The following is a 13,596-nucleotide window of genomic DNA, read 5'->3' as shown; positions in this document are numbered from 1 at the left end:
GGTGTAGTGGGTGCGAAGTCAGGCGCAGGAAACAGAGAGTTCAGGGTAGTGCTCTTTAACGAAACACTGGGCGCTCACAAAAAGAAATGCCCCAAACACGGGGACTAAAACAGTCCAGCAAAACCAACGAACAGGGAAAAAACACGTTCACCTCAAACGTGCACAAATGTCACACAAACAATCCCGCACAAAGAGCAGGCGGGCTGGCTAATAAAGCCCAACTAATCACCAAAATACATAACAGGTGTAACCAATAAACAGACAAGGAGGGGGAAGAAAGATGACCGCCGAGCGCCACCCGAACAGGAAGGGGAGCCACCTTCGGTAGGAGTCGAGGCGATGGAAATCCCTCAACATCGACGGATCCAAACTGTCAAAAAAGAAACTCGAGGAGATGGGTGAGATGGAGGGCCAAATGTACCCCTGTCCCAGCGACTCCGAGACATATGTCTCCATAGCCAACGTCTCCTCCTGGGACAATGTGTACACGTGACTCTTGGGAAGCGCAGTGTTTACCTGGAGATCTATCGCACAATCCCCTCATGGTCGATGAGGTGGTAATTTAGTCGCTTTCTTTTTACTGAAAGCGATTGCCAAATCGGCATATTCAGGGGGGGATGCGCACCGTGGAACCCTGGTCTGGACTCTCCACCGACGTGGCACCAATGGAAACTCCCAGACACCTTCCAGAACACTCCAACAAACATCGGCTTCTCTGGCGTTATAACTTAATTATTTATCTGAACCAGAACATTCTTTCATTTAAAAAAAACTACAGTACAGTATGGTGTTTTATGATTCAAAGTGAATTGGAAGAATGCTTAAAGCCCATTTCTAATCATGACTTCTCAAGCTTAGAAAGTATATTTACTGTAAGTGTAAATGGACAAAGACACATACAAAATACCTGGGTGTACTGATACCATGCAATCTGGAGGAGGCATGCAAAATCAATTACTCTTTAATAGATAGTATTGAATCTGATGTTCAGAGATGGAGATCTCTCCCTATTTCTATGTTAGGTATAGTCAACATGTCAAAATGAATATATTACCAAGGCTGATGTATTTATTCTAGGTCTTGCCAGTTTCAATTCAATCCAACTTAATAAAATAAATAGTCTGATCTCAAACTTTATTTGGAATGGAAATACATCAAGGGTCAAATTGACTGTTTTACACTTACCCTATAAATCAAGTTAAAATCAAATAAAATGATATTTCTCACGTGCTTCGTAAACAAAAGGTTTGGAAAAACAGTGAAGTGCTTACTTACTGGCCTTCCCAACAACGCAGAGGGAAAGAAAATAATAGAAAAGTAAAACACCTAATAATAAAAGTAATAATAGATACATAATGAGTAGCAATAACCTGGATATACTGTATACAAGGGTAGTACCGAGTCGATGTGCAGGGGTACAATGTAATTGAGGTGGAGGGCTTGGACTACCTCATACGAAGATCTATTACTGGCATACACAACTATGTTCACTTAAACAATGGGTAGCAGACCATCATTGTGCATGGAGGGGTATTGAAGCCACAAGTGTAATATCGTATGATCTAAAAATAGATCCACTATTTAGGGTCCAAAGCATTGAAGAAAAAAAACAGACAATGATTCTCAAGTCCATTCATATTTGGGAAAATGTACGTACATTCATGAGGTGGAAAGAACCAACATCGCCAGGCACCCCTATTTGGAATAACCCCACATTACCTCCAACGTTTAATGATAACACCTTTAAGCTCTGGTTCCAAAGTGGCATCATGAATTTTGAACATCTCTACTATCATTCAGTCAATTAGAAGAAAGATTTGGAATATCCAAGGCCAATTTCTTTACATTTCAACTCATGTAACGGTTTTCTATAGGTGAAAGAGAGTCGGACCAAAATGCGGCGTGGCTATTGTGATTCATGTTTAATGAAAACACGAATCAAATACAAAAAAAACAACGTAATGTGAAAACCGAAAGCAGCCTATACTGGTGTAAACTAACACAGAACAGGAACAAGGACAATCACCCACGAAACACACAAAGAATATGGCTGCCTAAATATGGTTCCCAATCAGAGACAACGATAAACACCTGCCTCTGATTGAGAACCACTTCAGACAGCCATAGACTAACCTAGAAAACCCCACTAAGCTACAATCCCAATACCTGTGAAAAAACCCCAAGACAAAACACACCACATACAAAAACCCTTGTCACACCCTGGCCTGACCAAATAGATAAAGAAAACACAAAATACTAAGACCAGGGCGTGACAGAACAGCTCCATGCAGACTGGCAGCTCCATGCAGACTTGCAGCTCTGGCAGCTCCTTGCAGACTGGCAGCTCCTTGCAGACTGGCAGCTCCTTGCAGACTGGCAGCTCTGGCTGCGCTGAACAGGCAGGAGACTCCAGCAGCGCTGTAGAGGAGGAAGGCTCTGGCAGCGCTAAACAGGCGGGAGACTCCGACAGCACTGTAGAGGCGGAAGGCTTTGGCAGCGCTAAACAGGCGGGAGACTCCGGCAGCGCTGGAGAGGAGGAAGGCTCTGGCAGCGCTGGAGAGGAGGAAGGCTCTGGCAGAGCTGGAGAAGCGAGGCGCACTGTAGGCCTGATGCGTGGTGCTGGCACTGATGGTACTGGGCCGAGGACACGCACAGGAAGCCTGGTGCGGGGAGCTGCCACCGGAGGGCTGGTGCGTGGAGGTGGTACAGGATAGACCGGACCTTGCAGGCGCACTGGAGCTCTTGAGCACTGAGCCTGCCCAACCTTACCTGGTTGAATACTCCCGGTCGCTCTGCCAGGAGGAATAGCCCGCACTGGGCTATGCAGGCAAACCGGGGACATCGTGCGCAAGGCTGGTGCCATGTAAGCCGGCCCAAGGAGACGCACTGGGGACCAGATGCGTAGAGCCGGCTTCATGGCTTTTGGCTCAACGCTCACTCTAGCCCGGTCGATACGAGGAGCTGGAATGTACCGCACCGGGCTATGCACCCGCACTGGGGACACCGTGCGCACCACAGCATAACACGGTGCCTGCCCGGTCTCTCTAGCCCCCCGGTAAGCACAGGAAGTTGGTGTAGGTCTCCTACCTAGCGTCGCCATACTCCCTGTGAGCCACCCCCAATACATTTTTGGGGCTGACTCTCGGGCTTCCATCCGCGTCACCGTGCTGCTTCCTCATACCAGCGCCTCTCCGCTTTCTTCGCCTCCAGTTCTTCCTTGGGGCGGCGATATTCTCCAGGCTGTGCCCAGGGTCCTTCTCCGTCAAGGATCTCTTCCCAAGTCCATTTATCCAAATAGTGCATCCTCTCCCACTGCTGCTGCTGCTGCTGCCTCTGTTGCTTCTCCTGCTGCTCTTCACCACGCCGCTTGGTCCTGTTGGGGTGGGTGATTCTGTAAGGGATTCCGAAGAGGAGAGGCGAAAAGGATCAGAGGACCAATATGCGGCGTGGTAAGTGTCCATGGTTCGTTTTAATACGTAAATGTACACATAAACAACTGACTACAAAAACAAGAAATGTGAAAAACCCCAAACAGTCCTATCTGGTACAGAGACAGGAACAATCACCCACAAACGCACAGTGAAACCCAGGCTACCTAAGTATGATTCTCAATCAAAGACAACTAATGACACCTGCCTCTGATTGAGAACCATACTAGGCCGAAACATAGAAATACCCAAATCATAGAACAAACAAACATAGACTGCCCACCCAACTCACGCCCTGACCATACTAAATAAAGACAAAACAAAGGAAATAAAGGTCAGAACATGACAACTCAGAAATGTTATTAAATCGCTTCAACAGAATCCAGATTAATTTAAGGCATCTAGCATAGAAAAAAAATACTCAAAGAAGCTGCTATGCTAAAGCAGTTGATTACCAAGTCATATCAAGTGTTGACTGAGACTCTACCTGATGATGCAGAAACAACAAGAAACAAAATGGAAGCAGATCTAAAGGAAGGCATCGAGGAGAACCATTGGTCACAGATATGTGAAAATGTTCATACCTGCTCCTACAAACTAAAACATAAACTACTACAATTTAAGATAATTCATAGGACTTACTACACTCTTACCAGAATGCGTGTAATGTTACCAAGAAATGTCACATCTCTGTTGGAGATGCAAAAAAACACAAAGGAACCCTATTACATATGCTGTGGTCTTGTGACAAACTGACACCATTTTGGGATAATGTACATGCCATCATTTCATTGTGCCTAGGAATTTATATCTATCCATCTCCACGATTAAGGATGTACTGTATACTGACACTGTGTGAGATTAAATTTGACTGAGTTCTGTAGAAAAACAATTTAAAAAAAATGAATTGTGGAATAAAAGAAGGAAAAAAAGATTGCGAACCAAGAGGTACTCTAAGAGGTAATATCTGTCTGAACGGATTTGTAGTAGACTATACCAAGTGACAGAGTGATGGGCGGATGAGCTACGGATGTGTAAGCAGTAGCTGCTGGAAGTGGAACATTAAAGCCAATCAAATCCAAGTGGGTTGTTAAGCATCCCCTTTTGCAGGTGTGATTTCTTTGTGTGTGTGTGTGTGTGTCTGTGTACATTTGTGTGCATGTATGTGTGTATGCGTGCAAGTGTGTGCCAGGTTACACGACTCCCTGCACGCTGGCAATCCTCGACTCTGCAAGATCTCACTGTGTCATGGTTTAGTTTGCCTCTCTCCTTTAACCTCGTGCATTACTGTGATGGATCTGAGGGTGTGAAGCTTTGTTGGGCCACGGTGCAACATTCCAACCCCATCTTGACCTCCATACAGGGTTCTTATTCTCTACTCTTAATGCCCGTGGCCAGCCACTCAAAGCTCAAGCTGATGAAGGAGCTCGGTCTGCATCCCAAAGGGCTCCCTAATTCCCTTTATAGTGCACTACATTTTATAATAATTCATTACATTTGTAAAGTGCTTTTCATTCCAAGCTCATCTCAAAGCGCAGAGTTAGAGAGCGTTGGGCCAGTAACTGCAAGGCTGTTGTTTCGATTCCCCGAGCTGACTAGGTAAAAAATCTGTTGATGTGTCCTTGAGCAAGGCACTTATCCCTAGTTGCTCTGGATAAAAGGCTCTGCATGGTCAATCTGGCGTCTGTATTGGCCGTACAGCAGAGTTGTTGTCAAGGAAGTGAGTTTGTGTTTATACAGGACCTCCCGCCTCCACCTACCATCAACCAATCATGTCAAAGCGAAGCTATACGGAGCCCTCCGTATTGTTACAACATTTGGAGGCGCACTGCATCACTGTATGAGGCTCGATTTGGCCTCCGCAAGTTCCGCAATTGCGTCATACCCTCTGTACGGAGCCTCCGGACCACATGCCAGATCAAGCATAAATCGGCATTAAGAGCGTCTGCTAAATGACTAAAATGTAAATAGGGGCTCATAGGGCTCTGGTGAAAAGTAGTGCGCTCTAAAGGGAATAAGGTGCCATTTAGGATGCACACTGGGTTTGGGATGGCTGGCTTTGCTCACGGTGCCCATATGTGGTTGAAGAGCTCTTCTCTCTCTGCTCTCATCAAAGCCTGTGTACATTTTCTTTGGTTTGGAATGCTACAAGCATGTCCTGACGTTGGTACGGTTTGTGGGCAAAGACAATTCACAATGACCTCATGGCTCGTGCATAGACTCAGATGGAGACTCAACGACATGCAAACACAGACACCGACAAACACATGCATACGCACACACACACACACACACATGCACCCACACGCGTGCAACGTACCTTAAGCTCAATTGAAAGCTAGCATGAAATATTGCGGATGGAGCCATCCAGTTGTTGCCTTTTCGGTGGCTCAACCCGTTGGAATGTTGTCAAGGAGGGCGGTCACGTGTGTGGCGAAGCAGAGGATCTCTAGCTTAAGCCCAGTATGGGGTAGTCGGTAAGTGGAGGAAGCTAAGCTGTTAGCAGCACAATTACCCCAGTTACACATGCACACACACACTTGACAGTAACCTTCTACAGGTATTAGGCTCACTTTTTAGGACAGGGTGTTCCAGTCCAACCCCTAACCACCATGATTAAACTTGGCATTTCTCTTAAATAGTGCACTGCTTTTGAACAGGATCCATTGGGTTCTGGTCACACAAAAGTAGTGCTCTATATAGGGAATATGGTGCTATTTGGGACAGATACTTCCTCTTGTTTGTCCCAGGGCTCTATTCAATCAGATCCGCTTCAGCAGACATCCGTATAGCGGTTGTTTTGGTGGTGTCTGGGGTGGAACTGCGTTAGAGCTGTCAAATCCACAAGCGGCTCTTGCCATCATACCTAAAGCAGTCATTGCTATTCGAGTCACATTAAGATAAATCCCATGTAGCCTTGTTTACAAGTTTGAACCAAGGAATGTGAGATGTAATCTACACCTCCATTAGGATGATAGAAATCCTGATTGTTTATTTGAATGCTATTTACATTTGAATGTAATTATTTCCACGTGGCCTAAACTTTATCATTCTGAACTTCTAACGCGAGATGGTGACAATGATCGCAAGATTAGCTGCTCAACGATCTGATGGCTCCAACACTGTTCCACCTCCAACACCGTCAAAACATTCACTATTGCACCTGTCTGGTGTCACCGGTTAACGCTTGGTCTGATTGAGTCTAGGCCCAAGTCATGGTTTCCTTCCTCTAGAGCAGGTTTCCCAAACTTGGTTCTTGCTTCACGTTTTGGTTTTTACATTACACCGCTGATTCAAATAACCAGCTCATCATCAAACTATGATTATTTGAATCAGCTGTGCAGCAGGAAGGAAAAAAACAAAGCGTGTACCCAGGAGGGCTGCCCCAGGACCGAGTTTGAGAAACCCTGCTCTAGAGAGTCATTTTCTACTCCATGCTAGTTGGTTGTATCTTGTGGTTGTAATCATGTGGTACATTATTTGTTACTTTTATTTCTTATTCTTATTTTGTATTTTTTTAGGTACTTTTTTAAACTGCATTGTTGGGAAAGGGCTTATAAGTAAGCATTTCACTGTAAGGTTTACAGCTGTTGTATTCGGCGCATGTGACAAATAAAGTTTGATTGATTTGAATAATAGTATCCCAGTTTACTGGGTATAATAGGCCATTGATTACCTGATTCCCTGGGTAAGGGTTGTGGTGGACTGGCTGTCGAGGCTTACTGGTGTTGTGTAATGGGAGTCGTGTCTTCTCCTAACCTTTGTACTACTTCTCATGCCATTCCTGTCCTTCAACCTGCAAGCAGGAAGCACTGTGTCAAGGCTGTGTCTGCCAGGGAAGGCCAGCCAGGAATATTTTTAGAAACTTACAGTCATAATACAGGGATATTAAAAGACTGAGATAAAGCCAATATGACATTATTGTTGACTTACTTGGTTATTTATATAAAGGAAGAAAGGAGCTCGTTAATATTCTTTATTGCTATTACCTTTGTATCCACCTTTCTGGGATATCACATATAAATGATGTGTTATAAGTGTGAACTTTGAGTCTTCATGACCCAAGTGCTGTCTGCAATGTAATGTACAGTACCATATTCTGTTATCAGATTAAAGGACATAAAGTGAGATTGAAATTCAAGTCGGCCTCACTAGTAGTTTTATTGATAAAACACATTGACGTTTAAATCAAGGACCTTTTTAAGCCATTATATGGTAAAGCAATTATTCCTATTTTACAAGGTCTGTTGCATTGAGATATAAAGGTAGACTCAACAAAATAACGTTGCCACGAGCAGCACCGCAGATTTTGAGATGAGCGACATGCAAGACTTCGCTCTCACATAGTCACACATAATATCTGCACATGTTCGCTTCACACTGTTAGAGCATTGTAGCCACGGGACCAAAACAGCAGAGAAGTTGAGCCTCGTGCTTCAACGCTTTTAGTTGTTGTGGAAATTGACCCACTATGCTGTTTACTTTCTGCATCTACGTCATTGCTGTGCCTACCTTTAAGAATATTTTTTGAGTGAGTCCTATCCAGGACCTCATTGTTTTGAACAGAGAGGCTGTATGCAGGAATGACTGTGCTCAGAACTGGCTCTAGACATATCTTGTTCTGAGCAATGAAAGCTATAAAATTAACAAGAGCTCTCTCCCAGACAATAAGAGTTGAGAGAGATGACATTGGACTCGAATGCAAGGTGCTTCTGAACCATTTCAAATCAAATCAAATGTTATTAGTCTCATGCGCCGAATACAACAGGTGTAGACTTTACTGTGAAATCCTTACTTACGAGCCCTTTCCCAACAATGCAGAGTTTAAAAAGAAATCCACCCAAAACCTCGCATTCCTATAATACAGTATGTGAGAACAATATTTTTGGTTGTGGAAATCTTTTGTAGTTCATGTCTACTACAAAATCCACAATGCAATGCTCTTTCTATGGACGCAATTGCAATGTGCATTGCAATGGCACCATGCAATGCACCCTGGAAAGGCAGACAAATAGGAGAAATGTGTTAGACCCTCTGTTAAATTACACATTTCTTGAGGTAGAAATATCACAAAAACATTATCGAGAGAAGATAACTTCCCACGTTAAGTCATCGGTCAGTATTTAAATCTGACATGTATGATAGACGTTTTCGCGGTCAAAAGGTCATATTCCTATTAATTTGCTGTGTAGTGAGAGCGGCTGTATCGTAATGCTATGTCATACAGGACGAATTTCTGCCTGGTTGAATGGCAATAGCTCAGATGAAATTACCCCGGGAATCGATTGAACATTGCTCTAAGATGCACAAAAATAATATAACATTTAAAATGGCTGAATCTTTACTTTCAAAAAGTAAGAACAATTTGGAAAAATAGTAACACAATAAAATAACAATAATGAGGCTATATAGAATATAAGGAGTACTGGTACCGAGTCAATGTGCAGGGGTACAGGGTAATTGAGGTAATATGTACATGTAGGTAGGGGTAAAAGTGACTATGCAATCAGGACAGATAATAAACAGAGCAGCAGCAGCGTATGTGAAGAGAGTGAAAGAGTGTTAAAGTGTGTCTGTGTGTGAGTGTGTGTGTGTGTGTGTGTGTGTGTGTGTGTGTGTGTGTGTGTGTGTGTGTGTGTGTGTGTGTGTGTGTGTGTGTGTGTGTGTGTGTGTGTGTGTGTGTGTGTGTGTGTGTGTGTGTGTGTGTGTGTGTGTGTGCGTGTGTGTGTGTGTGTGGCGTCAATCTGCGTGTGTGTGTGTGTATGTGTGTGTTGGAGTGTCAGCGTAGAATATGTGAGGGTGTGGGTAGAGTCCAGTGAGTGTAGAGAGCCAGTGAGCCAGTGCAAGAGAGACAATAAAAAATTAAAAGGGGGTCAATGCAAATAGTCCAGGTAGAAATTTGATTAACTGTTCAGCATCATATGGCTTGGGGGTGGAAGCTGTCCAGGAGACTTTTGGTCCCAGACTTGGTACTCTGATACCACTTGCCCTGCTGTAGCAGAGACAACAGTCTGACTTGGGTGGCTGGAGTCTTTGACAATTTTAGGGCCTTCCTCTGACACTATCTGGTATTGAGGCCCTAGATGGCAGGCAGCTCGGTCCCAGGGATGTTCTAGGCCGTACGCTTTACCCTCTGTAGAGTCAGGATGCTCTCAATGGTGCAGCTGAATAACTTTTTGAGGATCGGAGGGAAGAGGCATTGTCTTGCTCTCTTCACGACTGTGTTGGTGTGTTTGGACCATGATAGGTCCTTAGTGATGTGGACGCTGAGGAATTTGAAGCTCTCGACCCACTCCTCTACAGCGCCATCGATGTGAATGGGGGCGTGCTCGGCCCTCTGTTTCCTGTAGTCCACTATCAGCTCCTTTGTCTTTGCTGACGTTGAAGGAGAGGTTGTTGTCCTGGCAGGTCTCTGACCTCCCTATAGGCGGTCTCATCATCGTCGGTGATCAGGCCTACTACCCTTGTGTCGTCTGCAAACTTTGTGATGGTGTTGTAGTGGTGGGCGGCCAAGCAGGCATGAGTGAACAGGGAGTACAGGAGGGGACTAAGCACAAATCCCTGATGGGCCCCCGTGTTGAGAATCAGCGTGGCGGATGTGTTGTTGCCTACCCTCTCCATGTCCCGTCAGGAAGTCCAGGATCCAGTTGCAGAGGGAGGTGTTCAGTTCTAGGGTCCTTAGTGATGAGCTTGGAGGGCGCAATGGTGTTGAATGCTGAAATGTAGACAATGAACAACATTCTCATGTAGGTGTTCCTTTTTTCCAGGTGGTAAAGGGCAGTAGGAGTGCAATAGAGATTGCATCATCTGTGGATCTGAATTGGAGTGGGTCCTCGGTCTGGGATGATGGTGTTGATATGAGCCATGACCAACCTTTCAAAGCATTTCATTGCTACAGATGTGAGTGCTATTGGGCAACAGTCATTTAGACAGGTTACCTTCGCGTTCTTGGGCAGATGGATGGTGGTCTGATTGAAACATATAGGTATTACAAAGTGGATCAGGGAGAGGTTGAAAATGTTAGAAATGTACTTGCAAGCTGGTCAGCGCATGCTCTGAGTATGCATCCTGGTAATCTGTCTGGCCCTGCGGCCTTGTGAAGGTTTACCTGTTTATAGGTCTTACATCGGCTACAGAGAGTATGATCACACAGTCGTCTAGGACAGCTGGTGTTCTCATGAAAGGTTCGGTGTTGCTTTCCTCAAAGCGAGCATAGAAGGCATTTAGCTCATTTGGTAGGCTTGCATCACTTGACAGTTTATGGCTGGGTTTCCCTTTGTAAGCTATGATAATTTGCAAGCCCTGCCACATCGGTGTCAGGATTCGGTGTAGTAGGATTCGATCTTAGTCCTGTATTGATGATTTAGCAGAGGGCTTAGCGGGATTTCTTAGAAACGTCCGGATTAGTGTCACACTCGTTGAAAGCAGCAGCTTTGGCTGAGTGCTGATTTTGCCTGTAATCCATTGTTTCTGGTTGGGATATGTACATTTGAAGTCGGAAGTTTACATACAATTAGGTTTTTCAACCACTCCACAAATTTCTTGTTAACAAACTATAGTTTTAGCAAGTTGGTTGGGACATCTACTTTTTGCATGACACAAGTCATTTTTCCAACAATTATTTACGGACAGATTCATTCACTTATCATAATTCCAGTGGGTCAGAAGTTTACATACACTAAATTGACTGTGCCTTTAAACAGCTTGGAAAATTCCAGAAAATGATGTCATGGCGTTAGACGCTTCTGATAGGCTAATTAACGTCATTTGTGTCAATTGGAGGTGTACCTGTGGATGTATTTCAAGGCCTACCTTCAAGCTCAGTGCCTCTTTGCTTGATATCATGGGAAAATCAAAAGAAATAAGCCAAGATCTCAGATAAACCACAAATCTGGTTCATCCTTGGGAGCGATTTCCAAACGCCTGAAGGTACCACGTTCATCTGTACAAACAATAGTACACAAGTATAAACACCATGGGACCACGCAGCCGTCATACCACTCAGGAAGGAGACGCGTTCTGTCTCCTAGAGATGAATGTACTTTGTTGCGGAAAGTGCAAATCAATCGCAATCCCAATAGCAAAGGACCTTGTGAAGATGCTGGAGGAAACGGGTACAAAAGTATCTATATCCACAGTAAAATTAGTCCTATATGAACATAACCTGAAAGGCCGATCAGCAAGGAAGAAGCCACAGCTCCAAAACCTCCACGAACAAGCCAGACTACGGTTTGCAACTGCACATGGGGACAAAGATCGTACTTTTTGGAGAAATGTCCTCTGGTCTGATGAAACAAAAATAGAACTGTTTGGCTATAATGACCATCGTTATGTTTGGAGGAAAAATGGGGAGGCTTGCAAGCCGAAGAACACCATCCCAACCGTGAAGCACAGGGGTGACAGCATCATGTTGTGGGGGTGCTTTGCTGCAGGAGGGACTGGTGCACTTCACAAAATAGCTCATCATGAGGAACGAAAATGATGTGGATATATTGAAGCAACATCTCAAGACATCAGTCAGGAAGTTAAAGCTTGGTCGCAAATGGGTCTTCCAAATGGACAATGACCCCATCATACTTTCAAAGTTGTGACAAAATGGCTTAAGGACAACAAAGTCAAGGTATTGGAGTGTCCATCACAAAGCCCTGACCTCACTGCTATAGAACATTTGTGGGCAGAACTGAAAAAGCATGTGCGAGCAAGGGGGCCTACAAACCTGACTCAGTTACACCAGCTCTGCCATGAGGAACGGGCCAAAATTCACCCACCTTATTGTGGAAAGCTTGTGGAAGACTACCTGAAACGGTTTACCCAAGTTAAACAATTGAAAGGCAATGCTACCAAATACTAATTGAGTGTATGTTAACTTCTGACTCATTGGAAATGTGATGAATGAAATTAAAGCTGAAATAAATCATTCTCTCTCCTATTATTCTGACATTTCACATTCATAAAATAAAGTGGTGATCCTAACTGAACTAAGACAGAGAATTTTTACTAGGATTAAATGTCAGGAATTGTGAAAAACTGAGTTTAAATGTATTTGACTAAGGTGTATGTAAACATCAGACTTCAACTGCACGTATGGTCACTGTGGGGATGTCGATGCACTTATTAATGAATCGACTGACTGATGTGATAAACTCCGCAATGCCATCGGATTTTTTAGTTGATGCTAGCGAGACAGTCCTGTAGCTTAGCATCCGGTTTGTTGGGCGACTTCCGTATTAAGCGTGTCACTAGTACTTCTTGTTAGAGTTTTTGCTTGTATGCAGGAATCAGAAGGATAGAGTTATGGTCAGATTTGCCAAATGGAGGGTGAGGGAGAGATTTGTATGCCTCTCTGTGCATGGAGTAAAGGTGATCTAGAGTTTTTTCGCCTCTGTTTGCACAGGTAAGATGCTGGTAGAAATGAGGTAAAATAGATTTCAGTTTTCCTGCATTAAAATCACCGGCCACAAGGAGCGCCACCTCAGGCTAACCCTATACCCTATACATGACCCTATACAGCTTGTTGAGTGCGGTCTTAGTGCCAGGGGATGTTTGTGGTGGAAAATAAACGGCTACGAAAAATATAGATTGGTAAATAGTGTGGTCTACAGCTTATCGTGAGCTATTCTAACTCAGGTAAGCAGAACCTCAAAACTTTCTTAATATTAGAGATTGCGCACCAGCTGTTGTTAAGAAAGAGACACACACCACCCCCCTTGAGTTTACCTGATGCTGCAGTTCTGTCCTGCCGGTGTATAGAAAAAACAGCTAGATTTATGTTTTCCTTGTTCAGCCGCGACTCGTTTTCACTATCTCAACCCTCCGTGAGGCGCATCATGTACTGTCTTTATGGTCTAGTTGGATGAGATAGAAACCAGTCCAGCCCAGCCCCATGGCATGGTTCCTGCTCCTCTCCTTGACAGACTGTCACAAGTGTGTTGAGGTTGACAGCCGGCCTCTTTTTCACCTCTCATCTGGCAACTCCACCTGACATCTCCTCTCTATCTCTGGCTATGAACCTTGATGCTGTAAAGTGCCTGCAGCATGGGATGAGGTGCTCCTACTAAGGCAAACAAGGAATCCATTAATTCACCACTCTTCACTTCCACACCAATAACCACTGTTCTTGTTTGCTTCCCAAACAGCACTCTATTCCTTATGTAGTGCACTACTTTTG

General features: G+C 44.3%; 1 protein-coding gene across 2 annotated transcripts in view; it reads left to right on the top strand.

Moving 5' to 3' along the window:
- The window catches only part of LOC135556244 (neurturin), a 48,799-nt gene that overhangs the window by 12,386 nt on the left and 22,817 nt on the right, over positions 1–13,596 (top strand). The window lies entirely within an intron of this gene.

Source organism: Oncorhynchus masou, chromosome 15, assembly GCF_036934945.1.
Source record: "Oncorhynchus masou masou isolate Uvic2021 chromosome 15, UVic_Omas_1.1, whole genome shotgun sequence".
Classification (NCBI taxonomy): Eukaryota; Metazoa; Chordata; class Actinopteri; order Salmoniformes; family Salmonidae; genus Oncorhynchus; species Oncorhynchus masou.
Note: the sequence above shows the minus strand (reverse complement) of the source record. Positions and strands in the feature narration are given on the sequence as shown.